A 15,487-nucleotide genomic window follows, 5' to 3' on the forward strand; every position below is an offset into this window, starting at 1 on the left:
AGGGGTGAGTAAATTATCAGCAAAAGTTTATTTAAAAGTGGAGTAATCCTTTAAGTATTTTGTCTTATAGAAAATAATGGTGACGTTTCCACGTAATGAAAGCGTTTTATTTCAACAGTAGTGACTACGCAATGACTTGACTGCTTTATCAATGGCTTGAACGGTTTGACTCAGGGGGACTATTGCTGTCTCAATAGAAAACTGTCATCTGCTCATGTGAGCAGTAGTGGCCGTCCTGAGGAGAGCTCAAACGTGGGCTTCTCAATGAGAGCTACGGACAGAGCGCGAGCGCAATTCAGTGAAAGGCGGTAAAGAGTGCAGCGTGTATCTGTGAAGGAGAGCTTTGAGGGCGAAATATGGCGCACAACGTCTCCCATCAATTCACGCATGTAGTAATTTAATGTTTATATATTTTAAAGCACTGAATCACTATTGAATCGCGATTAATCCGATTCTTAGCATTTTACATCAATTATCGACCGAAATTAACGATTTACAATTCAAAAAATATGTTTCAAGATCGATGCATATGCATCGTCAGGATTTGTAATCGATGCATCAAGAAAATCACACCTGTGGGTGATTCTGTAGAGACGAGTTGAGCAACACTCCCCATTAAAGATCAGGGCATTTAAGGAACTCATCATCCAGGAGTTAAACAGGACAGATGTGACAGTTTGTCATGATTATGGAGGCCATACTAAGTACTAGAATATTATACATCTGTTGAATTAAATCTAGGGTGTACTCATTTCTGCAATCCTTAATTTAAACAAAATTGGGTAATTTACTTATTTTATGGCTATTAATGACATATATTTCTCAATTTTTTATTATGTATATGTTTAATAAATTTTAGTTTTGCCATCTTTCTATGAATTGTACTAGTGATCATAAAGAAAATACATATTTTGTATTTGTTCAGAGGGGGTGTACTCATTTATGCTGTGCACTGTATGTCTGTCTGTCTGTCTGTATGTATGTCTGTCTGTCTGTCTGTATGTATGTATTGTACCAGGTTCCTGAAGGGAAAGAAAAGAACGGACACGAGAATGTGAGTTCAACCCAGAGGGTGTATTTATTTACAAGTGAGCAAGTGCAAGGAAAGTAGACCAGCGGATGCTTGACAGTAATCGTCAGGTTCGTATCTCCGTAAAGTAGTGCCTCTTTTAGTGTTTCCAGTGCGAGTGTCTTTGTGGTCCGGGTGAGTGAAGGAGAAAGTCAGCTGAGCACACAGTGTTCAGCCTGTGTGGAGGTCTGCTGGAGGAGAGTCCGTAACACCAACCTCCTGTTAATTGCTCTCTGGCAAAGAAACACAAGTATTAGTTTCATTTGAGAGAAGAATCTCTACGTCTTCTGTCTCCACAGGCGTTTATATCCCTGTCTTGCAGATTGACTGAATGCCATCAGCAGGGCTTGGTGATTGCTCCCCAGCTGGTTTGTGTGTGTTGCCAGGGGCGACGCTTGATGAGCTGCTGGCAACTCGTCACAGTATGTATGTATATACAACGATCAGGCATAACATTATGACCACTGACAGGTGAAGTGAATAACACTAATTATCTCTTCATCACGAGACCTGTTAATAGGTGGAATATATTAGGCAGCAAGTGAACATTTTGTCCTCAATGTGTTAGAAGCAGGAAAAATGGGCAAGCGTAAGGATTTGAACAAGTTTGACAAGGGCCAAATTGTGATGGCTAGATGACTGGGTCAGAGCATATCCAAAACTGCAGCTCTTGTGGGATCTTCTCAGACTGCAGTGGTCAGTATCTATCAAAAGTCTCACTGATGCACGTGGGAAGCAAAGGCTGGTCCATGTGGTCTGATCCAACAGATGAGCTACTGTTGCTCAAATTGCTCAAGTTAATGCTGGTTCTGATAGAAAGGTATCAGAATACACAGTGCATCGCAGTTTGTTGCGTATGGGGCTGCATAGACGCAGACCAGTCAGGGTGCCCATGCTGACCCCTGTCCACCACCGACAGCAGGATAATGTGCCCTGCCACAAATAAAAAATGATTCAGGAATGGTTTGGGGAGTACAACAACGAGTTTGAGGTGTTGACTTAGCTTCCAAATTCCCCAGATCTCAATCCAATCGAGCATCTGTGGGATGTACTGAACAATAGGCATGTGACGGTATCAAATTTTCATGTTGCGATAATTGCTGAAGCTTTTATCACAGTATACGGTATTGTTACGATATTGAAATAAATTTCAAAAAAGTGTTGTCATACTATTGTAGGTTTAAGAACTATTTTTCTTATAACAAAAAGAACTCTGAAAATTTAAATATAATAACACAATATACAAAAAAATAAAGTAAAATGTTTCAAACAGATGAAAGTGCAAAAGAATTATAAAGAACAACAGGTAAGACTTTACAGTGAGGTCTCATTATTTAATGTTAATATTAAGTAAGATTAAGTAAGATTAAGAATGAACAATACCTACATTTGTTACAGAAGGTATTATTTTTTGTTAATCTTAGTTAAAAAATAAAACGGATCATTGTCAGTTTTAGCTCAAGTCCATTAAATAATAATTACAACCTTTGATTTAGTAATGTTATTAAACATTAATTAAGATTATTAAATGCATTATAAGTATTTTTCATTGTCAGTAATGATTTGACTATATGCAAGGAGCGTTCTTTAGAACTTCCGCAATAATAAAAGCCAGCTCGAAAACTTCCAGTGAAATGTCACTTGCTGGTGTGTTGAGCATCAGTAGTGTAATACTTAGTTTATAACCAGAATAGAGTCACTTAAATAGTCAGGCATAGCATTAATTTATTTATTCAAAAGTAAGACGACATAAAAATAAAATAAAAATAAAGATGTACCTCAGTGTTCCTCCTCGGCTAAATTCAATTTGACCATTAGTTTCCACACTTTTGTGTGGAAAAAAAGCATATTTATTGTGCACTTTAATTAGATTCATTAAATAAAATGTGAGTTTTCACAAATGTGCCAAAATCATTGAGCTTGTGCTGCACTGACTTTCAGCTGCTGTGATTACATAGGGAAAGTCTTCATTCACAATAAAAGTTATTGTTTACCCAGGGTATCCAAGATATAGGTGACTTTGTTTCTTTAGTAGAACACAAATGATGATTTTTAACTCCAACCGTTGCAGTCTGTCAGTCGTATAACGCATGTCAATGGTAACAAAATTTATGAGAGTAAAAAAAAAACATGCACAGACAAATCCAAATTAAACCCTGTGGTTCTTGACGACACATTGATGTCCTAAGACACAAAACTATCGTTTTGTGCGAGAAACCGAACTGTATTTATATCATTTTTACCTCTAATACACCACTATGTCCAACTGCCTTGAGCGCACGCACGGCATCCGATGCATGAGGAGTGTACGCGCTCTGGTGTAGTTTAAAGGGGGGTTATCACACACAGTTTCTGCCAATCGCATGTTAATCTTGAGTACATATAGAGTAACAATGCATCCTTCAAATCTCTGAAAAGTCTTTAGTTTTGTCATATTTATAAAAGATAGATATGCTAAACCGAGTCTTTCCAGAAAAAGAAGAGATCCTGGAGGCGTATCTGCCGTCAGTGACGTGGGCGGAGCTAAAGAGTGCGCACAGCTTCTGCAATGTCTGCTAGCTGCGACATCATTATAAATACAAAGGGAACAAAAGCGTTCGTGTTGTTTAGATTATATGCACTTGCGCGCCGATTGCCAACAAAACACAGATATCTGATGCAGCTTTACTCACCACCCGCGATCTGCAAATCCAGAGCCGAACTGGGACTTGTTTACAAAGTATTCATCACCGAAATCCTGGGAACTAACAAACATACGTGCACAACTCTGTTGCTGCCCCGGAAAATCAAACTTCATCCACTGTTCCCTTAACGCTGGGTTCTTTGGGAAGCTGAAAAAGGTAATCTTTTCCTCACAACCAAAAACACACTCCTTTTGTTGACAGGAGCTGCGTCTCATTTCGGAGGCTGCGTCCTTCAGAGGTCGCATTTGAAGGCTGAATACTTTATAAAGGATGTCATATTTAAGAAAAGTAACCGTAATAAAATTGACTGATGTTCGTTGTGAAGTGTAAAATACTGTAATTTCTTTCTTACATTACAATCTAACGGTTATTTTTCTTAAATGAGACCGATGATGTATGCAGCCTTCAAAGGGTGCAGCCCCTGAATTGGGACACAGCCATTATTGAAAAATCTCTCGGCTTCCGTATCCTGAACGAAACGTGTTGATGGGTGTGCTCTTGCTCTGGGTGATGTGTGTGCGCACGCTTATCAGGGAGAAGTGCCTAAGGAATTCCGCTCTCTTTTGACGTCATACAGGCCATACTTGAAAAAAACTCTAAGAAACCTGTACCAAAACTGGAAGTAGTCATTTGGCACAGAAATACTCCATCATACGTACAACTCGTGTTTTGAAACTTTGGTCATGTTTAGCATGAGAATCCAACTCTTCAACAGTGTAAATAAGTAAGAATTCATGAAATAGCATTACACCCCCCCCTTTAAACATGGTGCCTGTAGTACAACAGTTGTTATACAAATGGAAGTAAACCACTAAAAAAACATGATTTTATTACATCAAAACTTCATTTTGTTTTGTTACTTTTCATAAGGGCAGCTTTACAAATAAAAAGGACACATACAAAGATCTTGTTCATATACCTCAGTTGGATGTGGAAAAACCATAGGCACAGCTGATGGTTTAAGTTGTACGTGATCCTCTCCTGGGTATGTAAAATCATCAGGGGAAAAATGATCGCTGCAGACCCTCAACAACTTTAGTACGTTAATGGGTGTGTTGATATCCAGCCGAAGAGCAATCAACCATAACTTCAGGTGAGCAGGCTCAGAAGCTGGGAATACATGGAAAGTCACCACTCCCGAATGAGTTCGCACGAGAGAACGTAATCTTTTAGTTTTAAGTCGGTTTGAACAATCCGGATAAGCGCAACTAAGTACCATTTTGATTAGCTTTTGTACCTACAATGTTTGTGCTCTGATGTATACGCGCGAGAGATCACTTCCGGCGCTTGCGCAAACTACGCCAGAGCGCGTACGTACGTACACCTCATGCACCGGATGCCGTGCATGTGCTCAAGGCAGTTGGACATTGTATAAATACTGTTCGGTTTCTCGCATAAACCGATCGTTTCGTGTCTTAGGACATCAATGTGTCGTCACGAGCCGCAGGGTTTAATTTGGATTTGTCTATGCATGTTTTTTTACTCTCATAAATTACCATTGCCATGCATTATACGACTGACAGACTGCAACGGTTGGAGTTAAAAATCATAATTTGTGTTCTACTGAAGAAACAAAGTCACCTACATCTTGGATGCCCTGGGGGTAAACGGATAAACATAACATTTTCATTTTTGGGTGAACTATCCCTTTAAACCGGGTGTGCCTCATACGTCCTGAAAAGTGAAGCTGCGGGCTCTTTGATCGCCCCCTGGAGGTTGGATGCAGTACAGGTCATAAACCCTGCCCGCTCAATGCAGACGAATGAGACTTAAGTTAAAACATAAAAATAAATTATGCTTCAAATAAAATTTTTTGAAAGATGGTTTTGGTCTGTAGTGATTTTTACTTTGTCCATCCAAGGACGTGAAGTAAAATAGGGATTGGTACTCACGTCACCACTGACGTTGTGATTTTGGATCAAACGTCTCTTAAGGTGTGGTTATGAGCACATCAGATGACCACTTCCCGCCCTTTCCCTAGTTCAGCGCACTATTTAAGGTCTTTTACCTTGGTGGTATGAGAACACTCTCAACAGGGGCTTTTCATTCATTTAGAGTTAACGTAAAGTGGTCAGCTGATTTATTTGAAAGATTGGTGATATTGCTAACTTGTAGAACCTTTTCTGTATTATCAGCACAAGGAAGACACAAGTGTAATAAAATACATTTTATTAACAAAAAGATAAACAAGAATAACTAACACAACTACTAAATGAATACCATGAATGATAAAGGACTAAAGTGCATAAGATACATAGAATACAAGTGATTAAGTTGGGTGTGGCTATGGAAGAGTTACGCTATCTTATGGAAAGATAAACTGTTTCTCTGAAAATAATAAGGTGGAGAACCTTATTATGCACCAAACAAATAAACAAGAGATTATTTGTTATTAACTAACATCAGCTATATTACATCTAATGGGAATTAGGAAATTATATACTGATAATATACAACAATGCCAAGGTCTCTGGAAAGAGGTTTGGTTAAGTGATATTTACGTTCCACTTGGTTGAGTCCGATGACGGTGACGTCTTCCACTAATTGTGCTGGGTGACAGTGCAGTGGGGAGAGGAGCCAGAATCTGTTTCAACAGTCTTGAACACGAAGCTCTGTGGGATGCTGATCTCCTGGAGCACCAAAGGGTCCTAAAATCTGGAACACACAGATGAGGCCCTGGTGTAGGTGCAGAAGGTCCTTAACAATCTGGAACACGCAGACGAAGGTACCTTGGAGTGAAGGTTTGCTCTCCTGAGCTTAACCTTGTTGCAGATGTCGTCACTGTCTCGCTGGACGGAAACTCTGAACGTAGTGTTTGTTAATGTCTCTTTCCTCACAAGCTGGAGGCTTAGAACAGGGTCGACTCTGTTGCTGCCTCACAAGCTGTAGACTCCGATCACGGGATCTGTTGTTGTCTCTTCTGGATGGACCAGAGGCTCAGAACGGTGTTGTATCTGTTGTGTCTCACCCGATGGGAGACTCAGAAGAATATCTGTTAATTTCTCACTCCTTACAGAGTTAAAGGGTTAGTTCACCCAAAAATGAAAATTCTGTCATTTATTACTTACCCTCATGACGTTCCACACCCATAAGACCTTCGTTCATCTTCAGAACACAAATTAAGATATTTTAGTTAAAATCTGATGGCTCCGTGAGGCCTCCATAGGAAGCAATGTCATTTCCTCTCAGAATCCATATAGGTACTAAAAACATATTTAAATCGGTTCATGTGAGTACAGTGGTTCAATATTAATATAAAGCGACGAGAATATTTTTGGAGTGCCAAAAATAACAAAATAATGACTTATTTAGTGATGGCCGATTTCAAAACACTGCTTCATGAAGCATCGGAGCACAAGTGAATCAGTGTGTCGAATCATGATTCAGATCGCGTTTCAAACAGGTTTCAAACATTTCAAACTGCCAACGGGTGAAATCACGTGACTTTGGCGCTCCGAACAGCAGATTCGACACACTGATTCACTGTGCTCTGATGCTTCCTGAAGCAGTGTTTCGAAATCGGCCATCATCACTAAATAAGTCGTTATTTTGTTATTTTTGGCGCTCCAAAAATATTCTCATCGCTTTATAATATTAATATTGAACCACTGTACTCACATGAACCGATTTAAATATGTTTTTAGTACCTTTACGGGTCTTGAGAGAGGAAGTGACATTGCTTCCTATGGAGGCCTCACGGAGCCATCGGATTTCAACTAAAATATCTTAATTTGTGTTCCGAAGATGAACGAAGGTCTTACGGGTGTGGAGCGACATGAGGGTAAGTAATAAATTACAGAATTTTCGTTTTTGAGTAAACTAACCCTTTAAGACCCAGAACAATATCTGTTATGTCTTTCCCTGTTTGAAGGGCAGACTCAGAACAAGGAGTGTCTGTTGAAAGGGTACCTTTATCCCTTTCCGATGAGGAGGAGATTGCATTTTGGCGCTTCTCCATTCGAGTGCTGTGATTGGCTGCTGGCATCAGAGGGGACACACACAGTGTGGCCCACCCTTCTCTCCCCTGTGGAACTCATTTGCATAAAGCACAAAGTTGGAAGTCTTTACAGTGTCTTTAAAGTTTACCAATACATTTCTCACTTTCCAAACCACCACCATACCTTTGGCAATAATCTAAACAAATAGAGACTAAACATGATGGAAAAAGATTGAACTGTCATTCAATTGTACATTAACAGCTGAATTTGTATCAGATGTTGCACTACAAATAGCTGTCACTGAGAATACTTATTTCTGTGAATAAGTATGAAATGGATGTGTAGTTTGCATCAGTTCTAAGGTTTTCAAACATAGTTTTGAATGGATTTGGATGGATCTTTGTGATCTCTCTTTGTTTCACCCATTGCTGCTAAGGTCCCGAGGAATTTTTATGGCGGGTCTGTGGCCAACCTTAGGAATTAGTGTCTAGATGGGTGAAGGCAGTAACTGCCTGTGGACCAATGAGAAGTCTTGTCCTTCCCAGGCTTGGTACAAGAGGTCTTCTTCTTACCCTCTAAGAGAGGTCTGGATGTTGTCCTTACATCTTTATCTGATGGCGTTGGACAGTTTGTTTGTGTTAGGCCACCAAGATCCAATCAAAATGTAGCAAACCTTTGTCCACTGTTATGGACAGAGAGGGGCCTGGCCATAAACTGGGCCCTAGAATGTGCTGTTCACTACAGGTCATTTAAGGTAGTTGTTCAGTTGTTCGTTTTTGTGATAAGTTTGATTTTAGCTAGCAATTTGGTGCTATAGAAACGGGGCGTGTCATCGTGATTCACAGTTGATTGACAGCTTGTCTGAGGGCTGTCGGAGCTTCGAGGGGAGATTGAAGATAAATAAATAACTATTAATTTTCAATTTCTGTGTTATTTCACATCGACAAAATGAGCTGTTCAGCAGTAAACTGTACTAACTGACCTACAGGATCTGACGGATATCTGAGCTTTTCTCAGTAACGTTAAATGTGGACTTCATAAGCTAATTAATAAACGTTATTAGTTAAGATAACAAGCCTAACGTTAGCCATGACGGAAAAAAATCAGGTGATCGTTATCTGGCAGTTATAATTATTTTTATGGGTATAAAATAATAATTAGCAGGATAAAACTAATGATAGCCTACTCTAATTAATTATAGAGCACTGTCTACAGCAATCGATCTCCTGTAACGTTAGTTTAAACATTTTATTTAAAATCGCAGGACCGTTTAGAGTTTCTAGAGGCATATTATATTGAGTTCATCTACTGAATTTGCTGTTTCAAAAATATTATTTTTATTATTAAACTCTAGAAACAGAATAGCCTATTATTTTATAGGTAGAATTTTAAATTACGTATAATTTATATAGCCTATTTAAAATACATCAATGATGACGCAGCCGTCTGGGCGGAAGTGTGATACCGCGACTCCGCCTCCGGGGTCCATTGACGACTCTTACTGCACATGCCCAGGTTCCAAACTTTTTTTTTTTTTTTTTGGCGTTTTTGCGTAACGTGTCAGCGCCCATCGGCATCCATTTTGGCTTCAGTTCAATACATTGGAAGGAAGCGTCGTTGCGTCGTCCATCTTTTAGAAACTAAAAACTATTACAGGAAATGGCTAATATATGCGCAAATAAATGCTACTCTGCCAATCAATCCAATCCTTACAGGACCTAAAGGATGCTGCTAACATATTGGTGCTAGATACCACAGCATACCTTCAGGGATCTAGTGGAATCCATGCCTTGACGGGTCAGGGCTGTTTAGCAGCAAAAGGTGGACCAACACAATATTAGGAAGGTGGTGATAATGTTATGCCTGATCGGTGTGTGTATATATAGTATGCATATATTGTGATATATTATGTAAGTATGTATAGTGGGGTTTGTTGCTTAAATGTCTATACAGTCGGGTACAACGGGGCTAAAGGCGCCGCGGGGCAAAAGGTGCCTTTGATTTTATTTCCCTCTAAACCACTAGATGGCACAATATCTTGCCGCTGCGCTTTTAAATATCCGCTTTTCAGAATGCACGTGCAAATTTGTCTGATACTTGACGCAAAGTTGATTCTGAGGTAGTTTGATCTAATATTTGATGTTTTTTAAAATGTTGTTGATTAAAGTAGCAAATGAGAATCGATTAAATTAATGTTTGTATTTTCAGACAAAGGTCTTCTTAATGATTTTCAGTTTTGTTCAAGGTAATTCAAGCGATAGATTTTCAATAATGGAAGAATATGTAAAAGTATGGTATTTGGGGTAAAAAGCACCCCTGCTGTTGGGGCAAAAGGCACAATAATTAACATGATAATAAATAGCTGGCTAACTTTTCCATTTGTTGATATGACATGGTTAGAGTGAGATGGCAAATATCATATATCAAACTGGGTATCCATCTTAGAGATAATACTCATATTTAATGAAACAACCATATTTAAAAATGTTATATTTATCATATCATAATAAAATGTAATTTATTGTTACTACTGTAAATCTATAAATATTATGGGATCTCCTTCAATGCTTTCATAATTTTTTACTTTTTAAAGTAATTTTGTTTCTGTATTTTTAAAATATATGTTTATATTAACATAGGCCTATTTTAATGACAGTATATTTATTGAGCAAAAAATAATTATTTTATTTATCAAAATAAACAGAAAATAGTACAAACGTTGCTATTAGTGATTCTTTCCAACAAGTATTAATCTAGACTTTTTTTATAACATATTATTTTAGCTAAAGTATTTGTATCAATACTGTGTGCCTTTTACCCCATGTGTGGGGAAAAGGCCCCCCTCACCACCTCATACATTTATAAGATTTATAAACAAAATTGACCACTTTTATGATTTATTTTCACACAAAATCTGTTGCTTTATCAATGTTCAATACAAACATATATATTTTTCCTGCATTCATACACTTTGAGAGTAGTGAAAAGCACATTCTTTCTTAAGGTGTGCCTTTAGCCCTGTTGTACCCTACTTTAAAAATATTAATATTTTACATACAGTAATGTAAAAAAAAAAAATGTTGTGGTTTAACACATTCGAAAATATCCGACAGTTGCACAGCTTGTGTGAATCCTCAAAAGTAAGATAAGAACATCACAGAATGATGTTTTGATGGTTTGCTCATGAGACAGAGTACAAAATTGATATAAAGGAGCAAAACTGCCTAGAATTATTAATCAATACTTTTGATTACTTGATATTGTATGAAAAAAAAAGTGTCTGGTCTTGTGCTTTGTGTAAATGTGTAGAGCTCTGACTGTGGATGATTGACAGCTCACTGTGACTAACACAAGCCTGAAGGATCATGCTGTACCACACATTACTAGCAAAACTACACATGCTCTGTATTCTTTTTCCTTCTAGTAACTCATAATAAACACTCTCTTTTGAGCATCTGCTGTTCATGCCCCTCTGACAAACAAGAATAAATTGCACGAGCTGCAGAAATGAATTGACTTTTTTCCTCCTTTTCCATCCTGTATGCTTCAACAAAAAGATTAGAAGATTATCCTGTTTATATTGCCAGCTTGTAAGGACTGAGGGAGGGAGAGGGGCGAAGAGTGTAGAATGGCATAGAAGCTAAAATCCTGTAGCTGGAGGTTGGGGGTGTGGCGCAGGCTCTTTTCCAGCTAGCCTCAGGGGTGGAATAATTAAGAGAGGAGGATTAGCTTCAAGACTCTTGCTCGTATAAAGGAAACTAGGAAAGGGAAGGACGGACATGATGCAGTCAAATGCTCTATTGACTCACTCAGGTGTGTGTGTATTTGTGGTCATGCTGTAGTCATGCACCTGAAATCTCACTTCACGCTTACCATAGCAATTAGCCTCACCAGTTTTGCCTAATTAATAGGTCACAGTAGTACTACATATGTAACACTTTCTGTGAAGAAATGAAATTGGGCACAATGTGTTGACACATTACCCACTGTCTGCAAACAGGGCTAGTGCAGTCCATTTTTTCTTTCTATGATGGATGAACAAGTAAAACTATTTTTATTTGGTGTTCTGTGGTATAAAATATCCCTTGTTTTTGGTTCATCCTTTGCTTGTCTGAGTTTTAGAATGGATGGCTACCTAGATAAATTGGTCTAGGCAGAATGGCAACAATGTGACTGTGGCAACAATGCTAAAATACTTATTTATATGAGTGGTGACATTTTAAAATGTCCATCTCAGTACTCAGGATTTTTAATGACTTGGACAGGGGTGGCCTGCTAAAGAAGTGTGTGAATGTGTGTGTACTGCTAGCTATGGAAAAACAGCCCACTCATGTTTTGTATGCTTCACGGTCTTTACTGCACATCTATGCTGCATTTTTTTTTTTTTTGTTGTTGAAACATTATATATCATGGATATGCACAGACATGAGTGCAAGAATATGAGACTTTACATTTTTTTAAATAGATTAGCTGTTTTTGACCTTTTAGAACAAGCCTCCATGATGATAAGTTGATGGTTGTTGATGGCTGCCAGCATGTTGCGATTGCTAGGTTGTTCTTGTTTCTTATTGGTCCAAGTCTCTGTATTTACATGCAAGTTATTAGCGAGCTAGAGCCAGTTTTTGTGCAGTCGAGCTACAGTCTTTGTTTGTCTATTCAATTAAACATAACAAATTAATAATTGAATATTTAAAGAATACACACTTCACACCATCTGTCTTTCTAAGAGCACAAAGCTGCAGCTGATTTTAGTTTTAAATTTACATTGTCAATTTTAAAAAGGCGAATTATTGCTTTAGTCCAACTTAAAGTCAAACCTTTAATGTGTATGTAAACACACACACACATATATATATATATATATATATATATATATATATATATATATATATATATATATATATATATAAATACAGTAAAAACAGCAATATTGTGATGTATTTATGCAATTTCAAATAACTGTTTTCTGTTTGAATACATTTTAAAATGTAAGCCATTAATGAAGTCTTCAGTGTCATATGATCCTTCAGAAATTATTCTAATATGCTAATTTAGTGCTGAGGAAACATTTTTATTATTTTTTTTGTTGAAAACAGCTTCTGCTTAATATTTTTGTGTAATGTTGTATACTTTATGTTTGTGTGCTTTGTGTAAGTGTGTCTAAATGATCCATCCTGCCTGTGGGGTTTAGGGGAGGAAGCAGAATCAAATTAGCATTAACCCCTCATGACATTTTAGTACCTTCAAAAGCTGGACATACTGTACCTGCAACCAGGCATCCTTACGACTCAGCCTTGCATCTCTGCTATTGAACTTGAACTCTAAGCAGACTTAAGATGCACTGTTTTATGTCTAGCCAGCAGGGAGCTACATAAGGAACCCTCTGTCGCTTTCCACTTCAGCACCATTTCTCTTCAGTTCAGGAGAAAGCAACCGGGGCAGTGAGCGGATAGAATATAGACACCTTTGCTTATTGGCCAAGAAATGAAAAAGGGGCACTGTCCTCACATAAATCCTACCTCTGATCCTACCTCTGCCTGCTCTTCTTTAATCATATTTCTTTTGTTTTGTTTGTTTTGCTGCAGGTTTAGTCTCCGCCACCAATGAAGGCAGTCCAGCCACCCATTGTATGCCACCTGTGCTTCTGTTAGCCTAATGAAGACCTAGGGAAACGAGGATACAGGTAGGGTGTTTCTGCTTCAGTGAAAACTCCTTCTGTAGTAAAATGCATGCGGAACCATCTGACCAGAAGATCCTGCCAACCAAATGATGGTCTGGCTTGAAATATCACTCCCTGGAGGCTACAAAACCTGAGCAGTGAATCTGATTAAAAATCTCTGTACAAACTTACACTGGAATGTATTGGGATTTAAAACTTGAGGACCTTAAAGACTTTACATGCACCAAGATGGTGCACTTATATTACTATGGATGGGAGAAAGTGCAACGCAAAATGGTGGAATAAGTTCCACTTTCTTGGGGTATAACGATACACTCATGTCACGATTCAATACAAATCATGATACTGAACTCGCGATACGATACTATCATGATATTTTAAGCCAAAATAAAGTTTTTTTTAAATTTATTATTATTATTAAAACAATATTATTAGTATTTTGTTTTATTATTAGGACCCACAAATATTCCTCCATCACATTATTATACATTATATTCAACATTATATAGTAATTTGATGTAGTGATGTCATTGAAACTCAGTATCCCCACAGAGTACTCGCGCTTTCAATGCAGGCATTTTCTTTGGACTTTTAGGGATGAATGAATGCACATCGCTGTGAAGGAAATGAAAGGAAGGTGCGCTACATGGGATGCGGCTAGTTTTAAATAGTTTTAACTAAAAAATCTTCTTTTCATAATCCTTGGAAGCCAAAATCGAAATAAGATTAGATAAAATTACATTAATCGCACAGCCCTAAAGTTTAACCTAAACTTTTATTTAGTTCTCTATATCAAAAAATGCATCATAGACAAATGTCTTAATGTTATCGCATATAGAAACAGTTAGTGAGAATTTGTAAGACAACGTTTATATAGCAATAATAAACAGTAAGTGTATTTTCCTAATTTTTCCAGTACCGACAGCAGAACCGATAACATCGGAGCTTATAGATACTGCGGTCTTTCATAATTTAGCCATGGGGCCCATTTAATACTAGGTTTAATATCAGTACCCATCCCTAGTTACACACCTAAAGAGCCAATCGCCAACTTATAAAGTCATCGTGTCGCTGCAGCTGCCAGTGGAAGCTCAATTCCCATAGAATAGTCATGCACTTAGGACTCTACATGTGCATTTTCTGGACCAACCTGATACATAAACATTCTTCTTTTACAGCTGTTTGAGCACAAGGAACAACATTAGTGGGACAGTTCATTTCTGACTTTGTTGCTGATTTGAAATATGTTTTTTAAGTGTGAGTGTGGAAAACATTTTTTTTTTTCAGATTTCAGGATTTCCCCATTCAAGTTTATAGCACTTGTCTTGTAAAAGCTGCCCAGAGGCATTGCAAATATGGTCGCTGAGTGAACAGACTTTCCTTGAAAGGGACTTTAAGCAGGTAAAGACAGAGATATACATCTGGTTCTGTTTCATAACCTGACCTTACATATGTTATAGACTTCTTTATTGCTGCTTCTACTGTTCCCCCTCCCTAGCCAGAGAGGAATGTTAGTGATGAGGACATTTAGAGGAGGTTTATTTTGGTAAAGGATGTAATGAGCATGATTGTGTGCTGATTACACCCAGCCAACGTACTGGAGTGTCTTGGGTGAGCTGCGAAGAGGAGATGAGGGTAAAAGCGAGCGCTGACAAGCCTCATTAACAGAAAATACTCTGCTCCGCTGCAGAGGCCCTGCCGTTGATGAGGAACCTAACTGCTAGACTCTCTAATTATGCGCTGTAACCGCCATCCCACGGAAAGCAATAACCCCCACCTCTCTGCATATGCAAATATGACAGACCCGATCATTAGGTTTTATGCCTCAAAGCCAAATTGTTATTGTAAAACCATTGAAGCCAAGGGCAAAGACGTAAAACTCTATCACGCATTTTGACACATTTTTTACGAGCTTTCCTCAATAACAGAACAAATGTTATTGAATGTCATGGATAGTCAAGGGTAATGTGCCATGAAAGTATTGTTTCAAATCAGAACAATTATTTGATGCTTTGTTGAAGAAAAAAAGGTAGATTTTCTGAGCCAAGAATCTATAATTTGGCTTGTTCTCCACTCTGTGTTTCCCAGCATTTTGGTTAGCGTGCCATATTGAAAT

General features: G+C 38.1%; 1 protein-coding gene across 2 annotated transcripts in view; it reads left to right on the plus strand.

The window, feature by feature from the left end:
- Nucleotides 1-15,487, plus strand: part of si:ch211-186j3.6 (neural-cadherin) — a 382,700-nt gene that overhangs the window by 52,597 nt on the left and 314,616 nt on the right. Inside the window, exons 1-2 of one of the 2 annotated variants that reach the window (XM_048185219.1) lie at nucleotides 1,022-1,140; nucleotides 13,277-13,374. The gene's annotated coding sequence lies outside the window, so the exon portion shown is untranslated. Of the gene's footprint in view, nucleotides 1-1,021; nucleotides 1,141-13,276; nucleotides 13,375-15,487 lie in introns of those variants that run through there. The other variant, XM_048185218.1, reaches the window with a different exon arrangement.

This window comes from Megalobrama amblycephala, linkage group LG3, assembly GCF_018812025.1.
Source record: "Megalobrama amblycephala isolate DHTTF-2021 linkage group LG3, ASM1881202v1, whole genome shotgun sequence".
NCBI lineage: Eukaryota > Metazoa > Chordata > Actinopteri > Cypriniformes > Xenocyprididae > Megalobrama > Megalobrama amblycephala.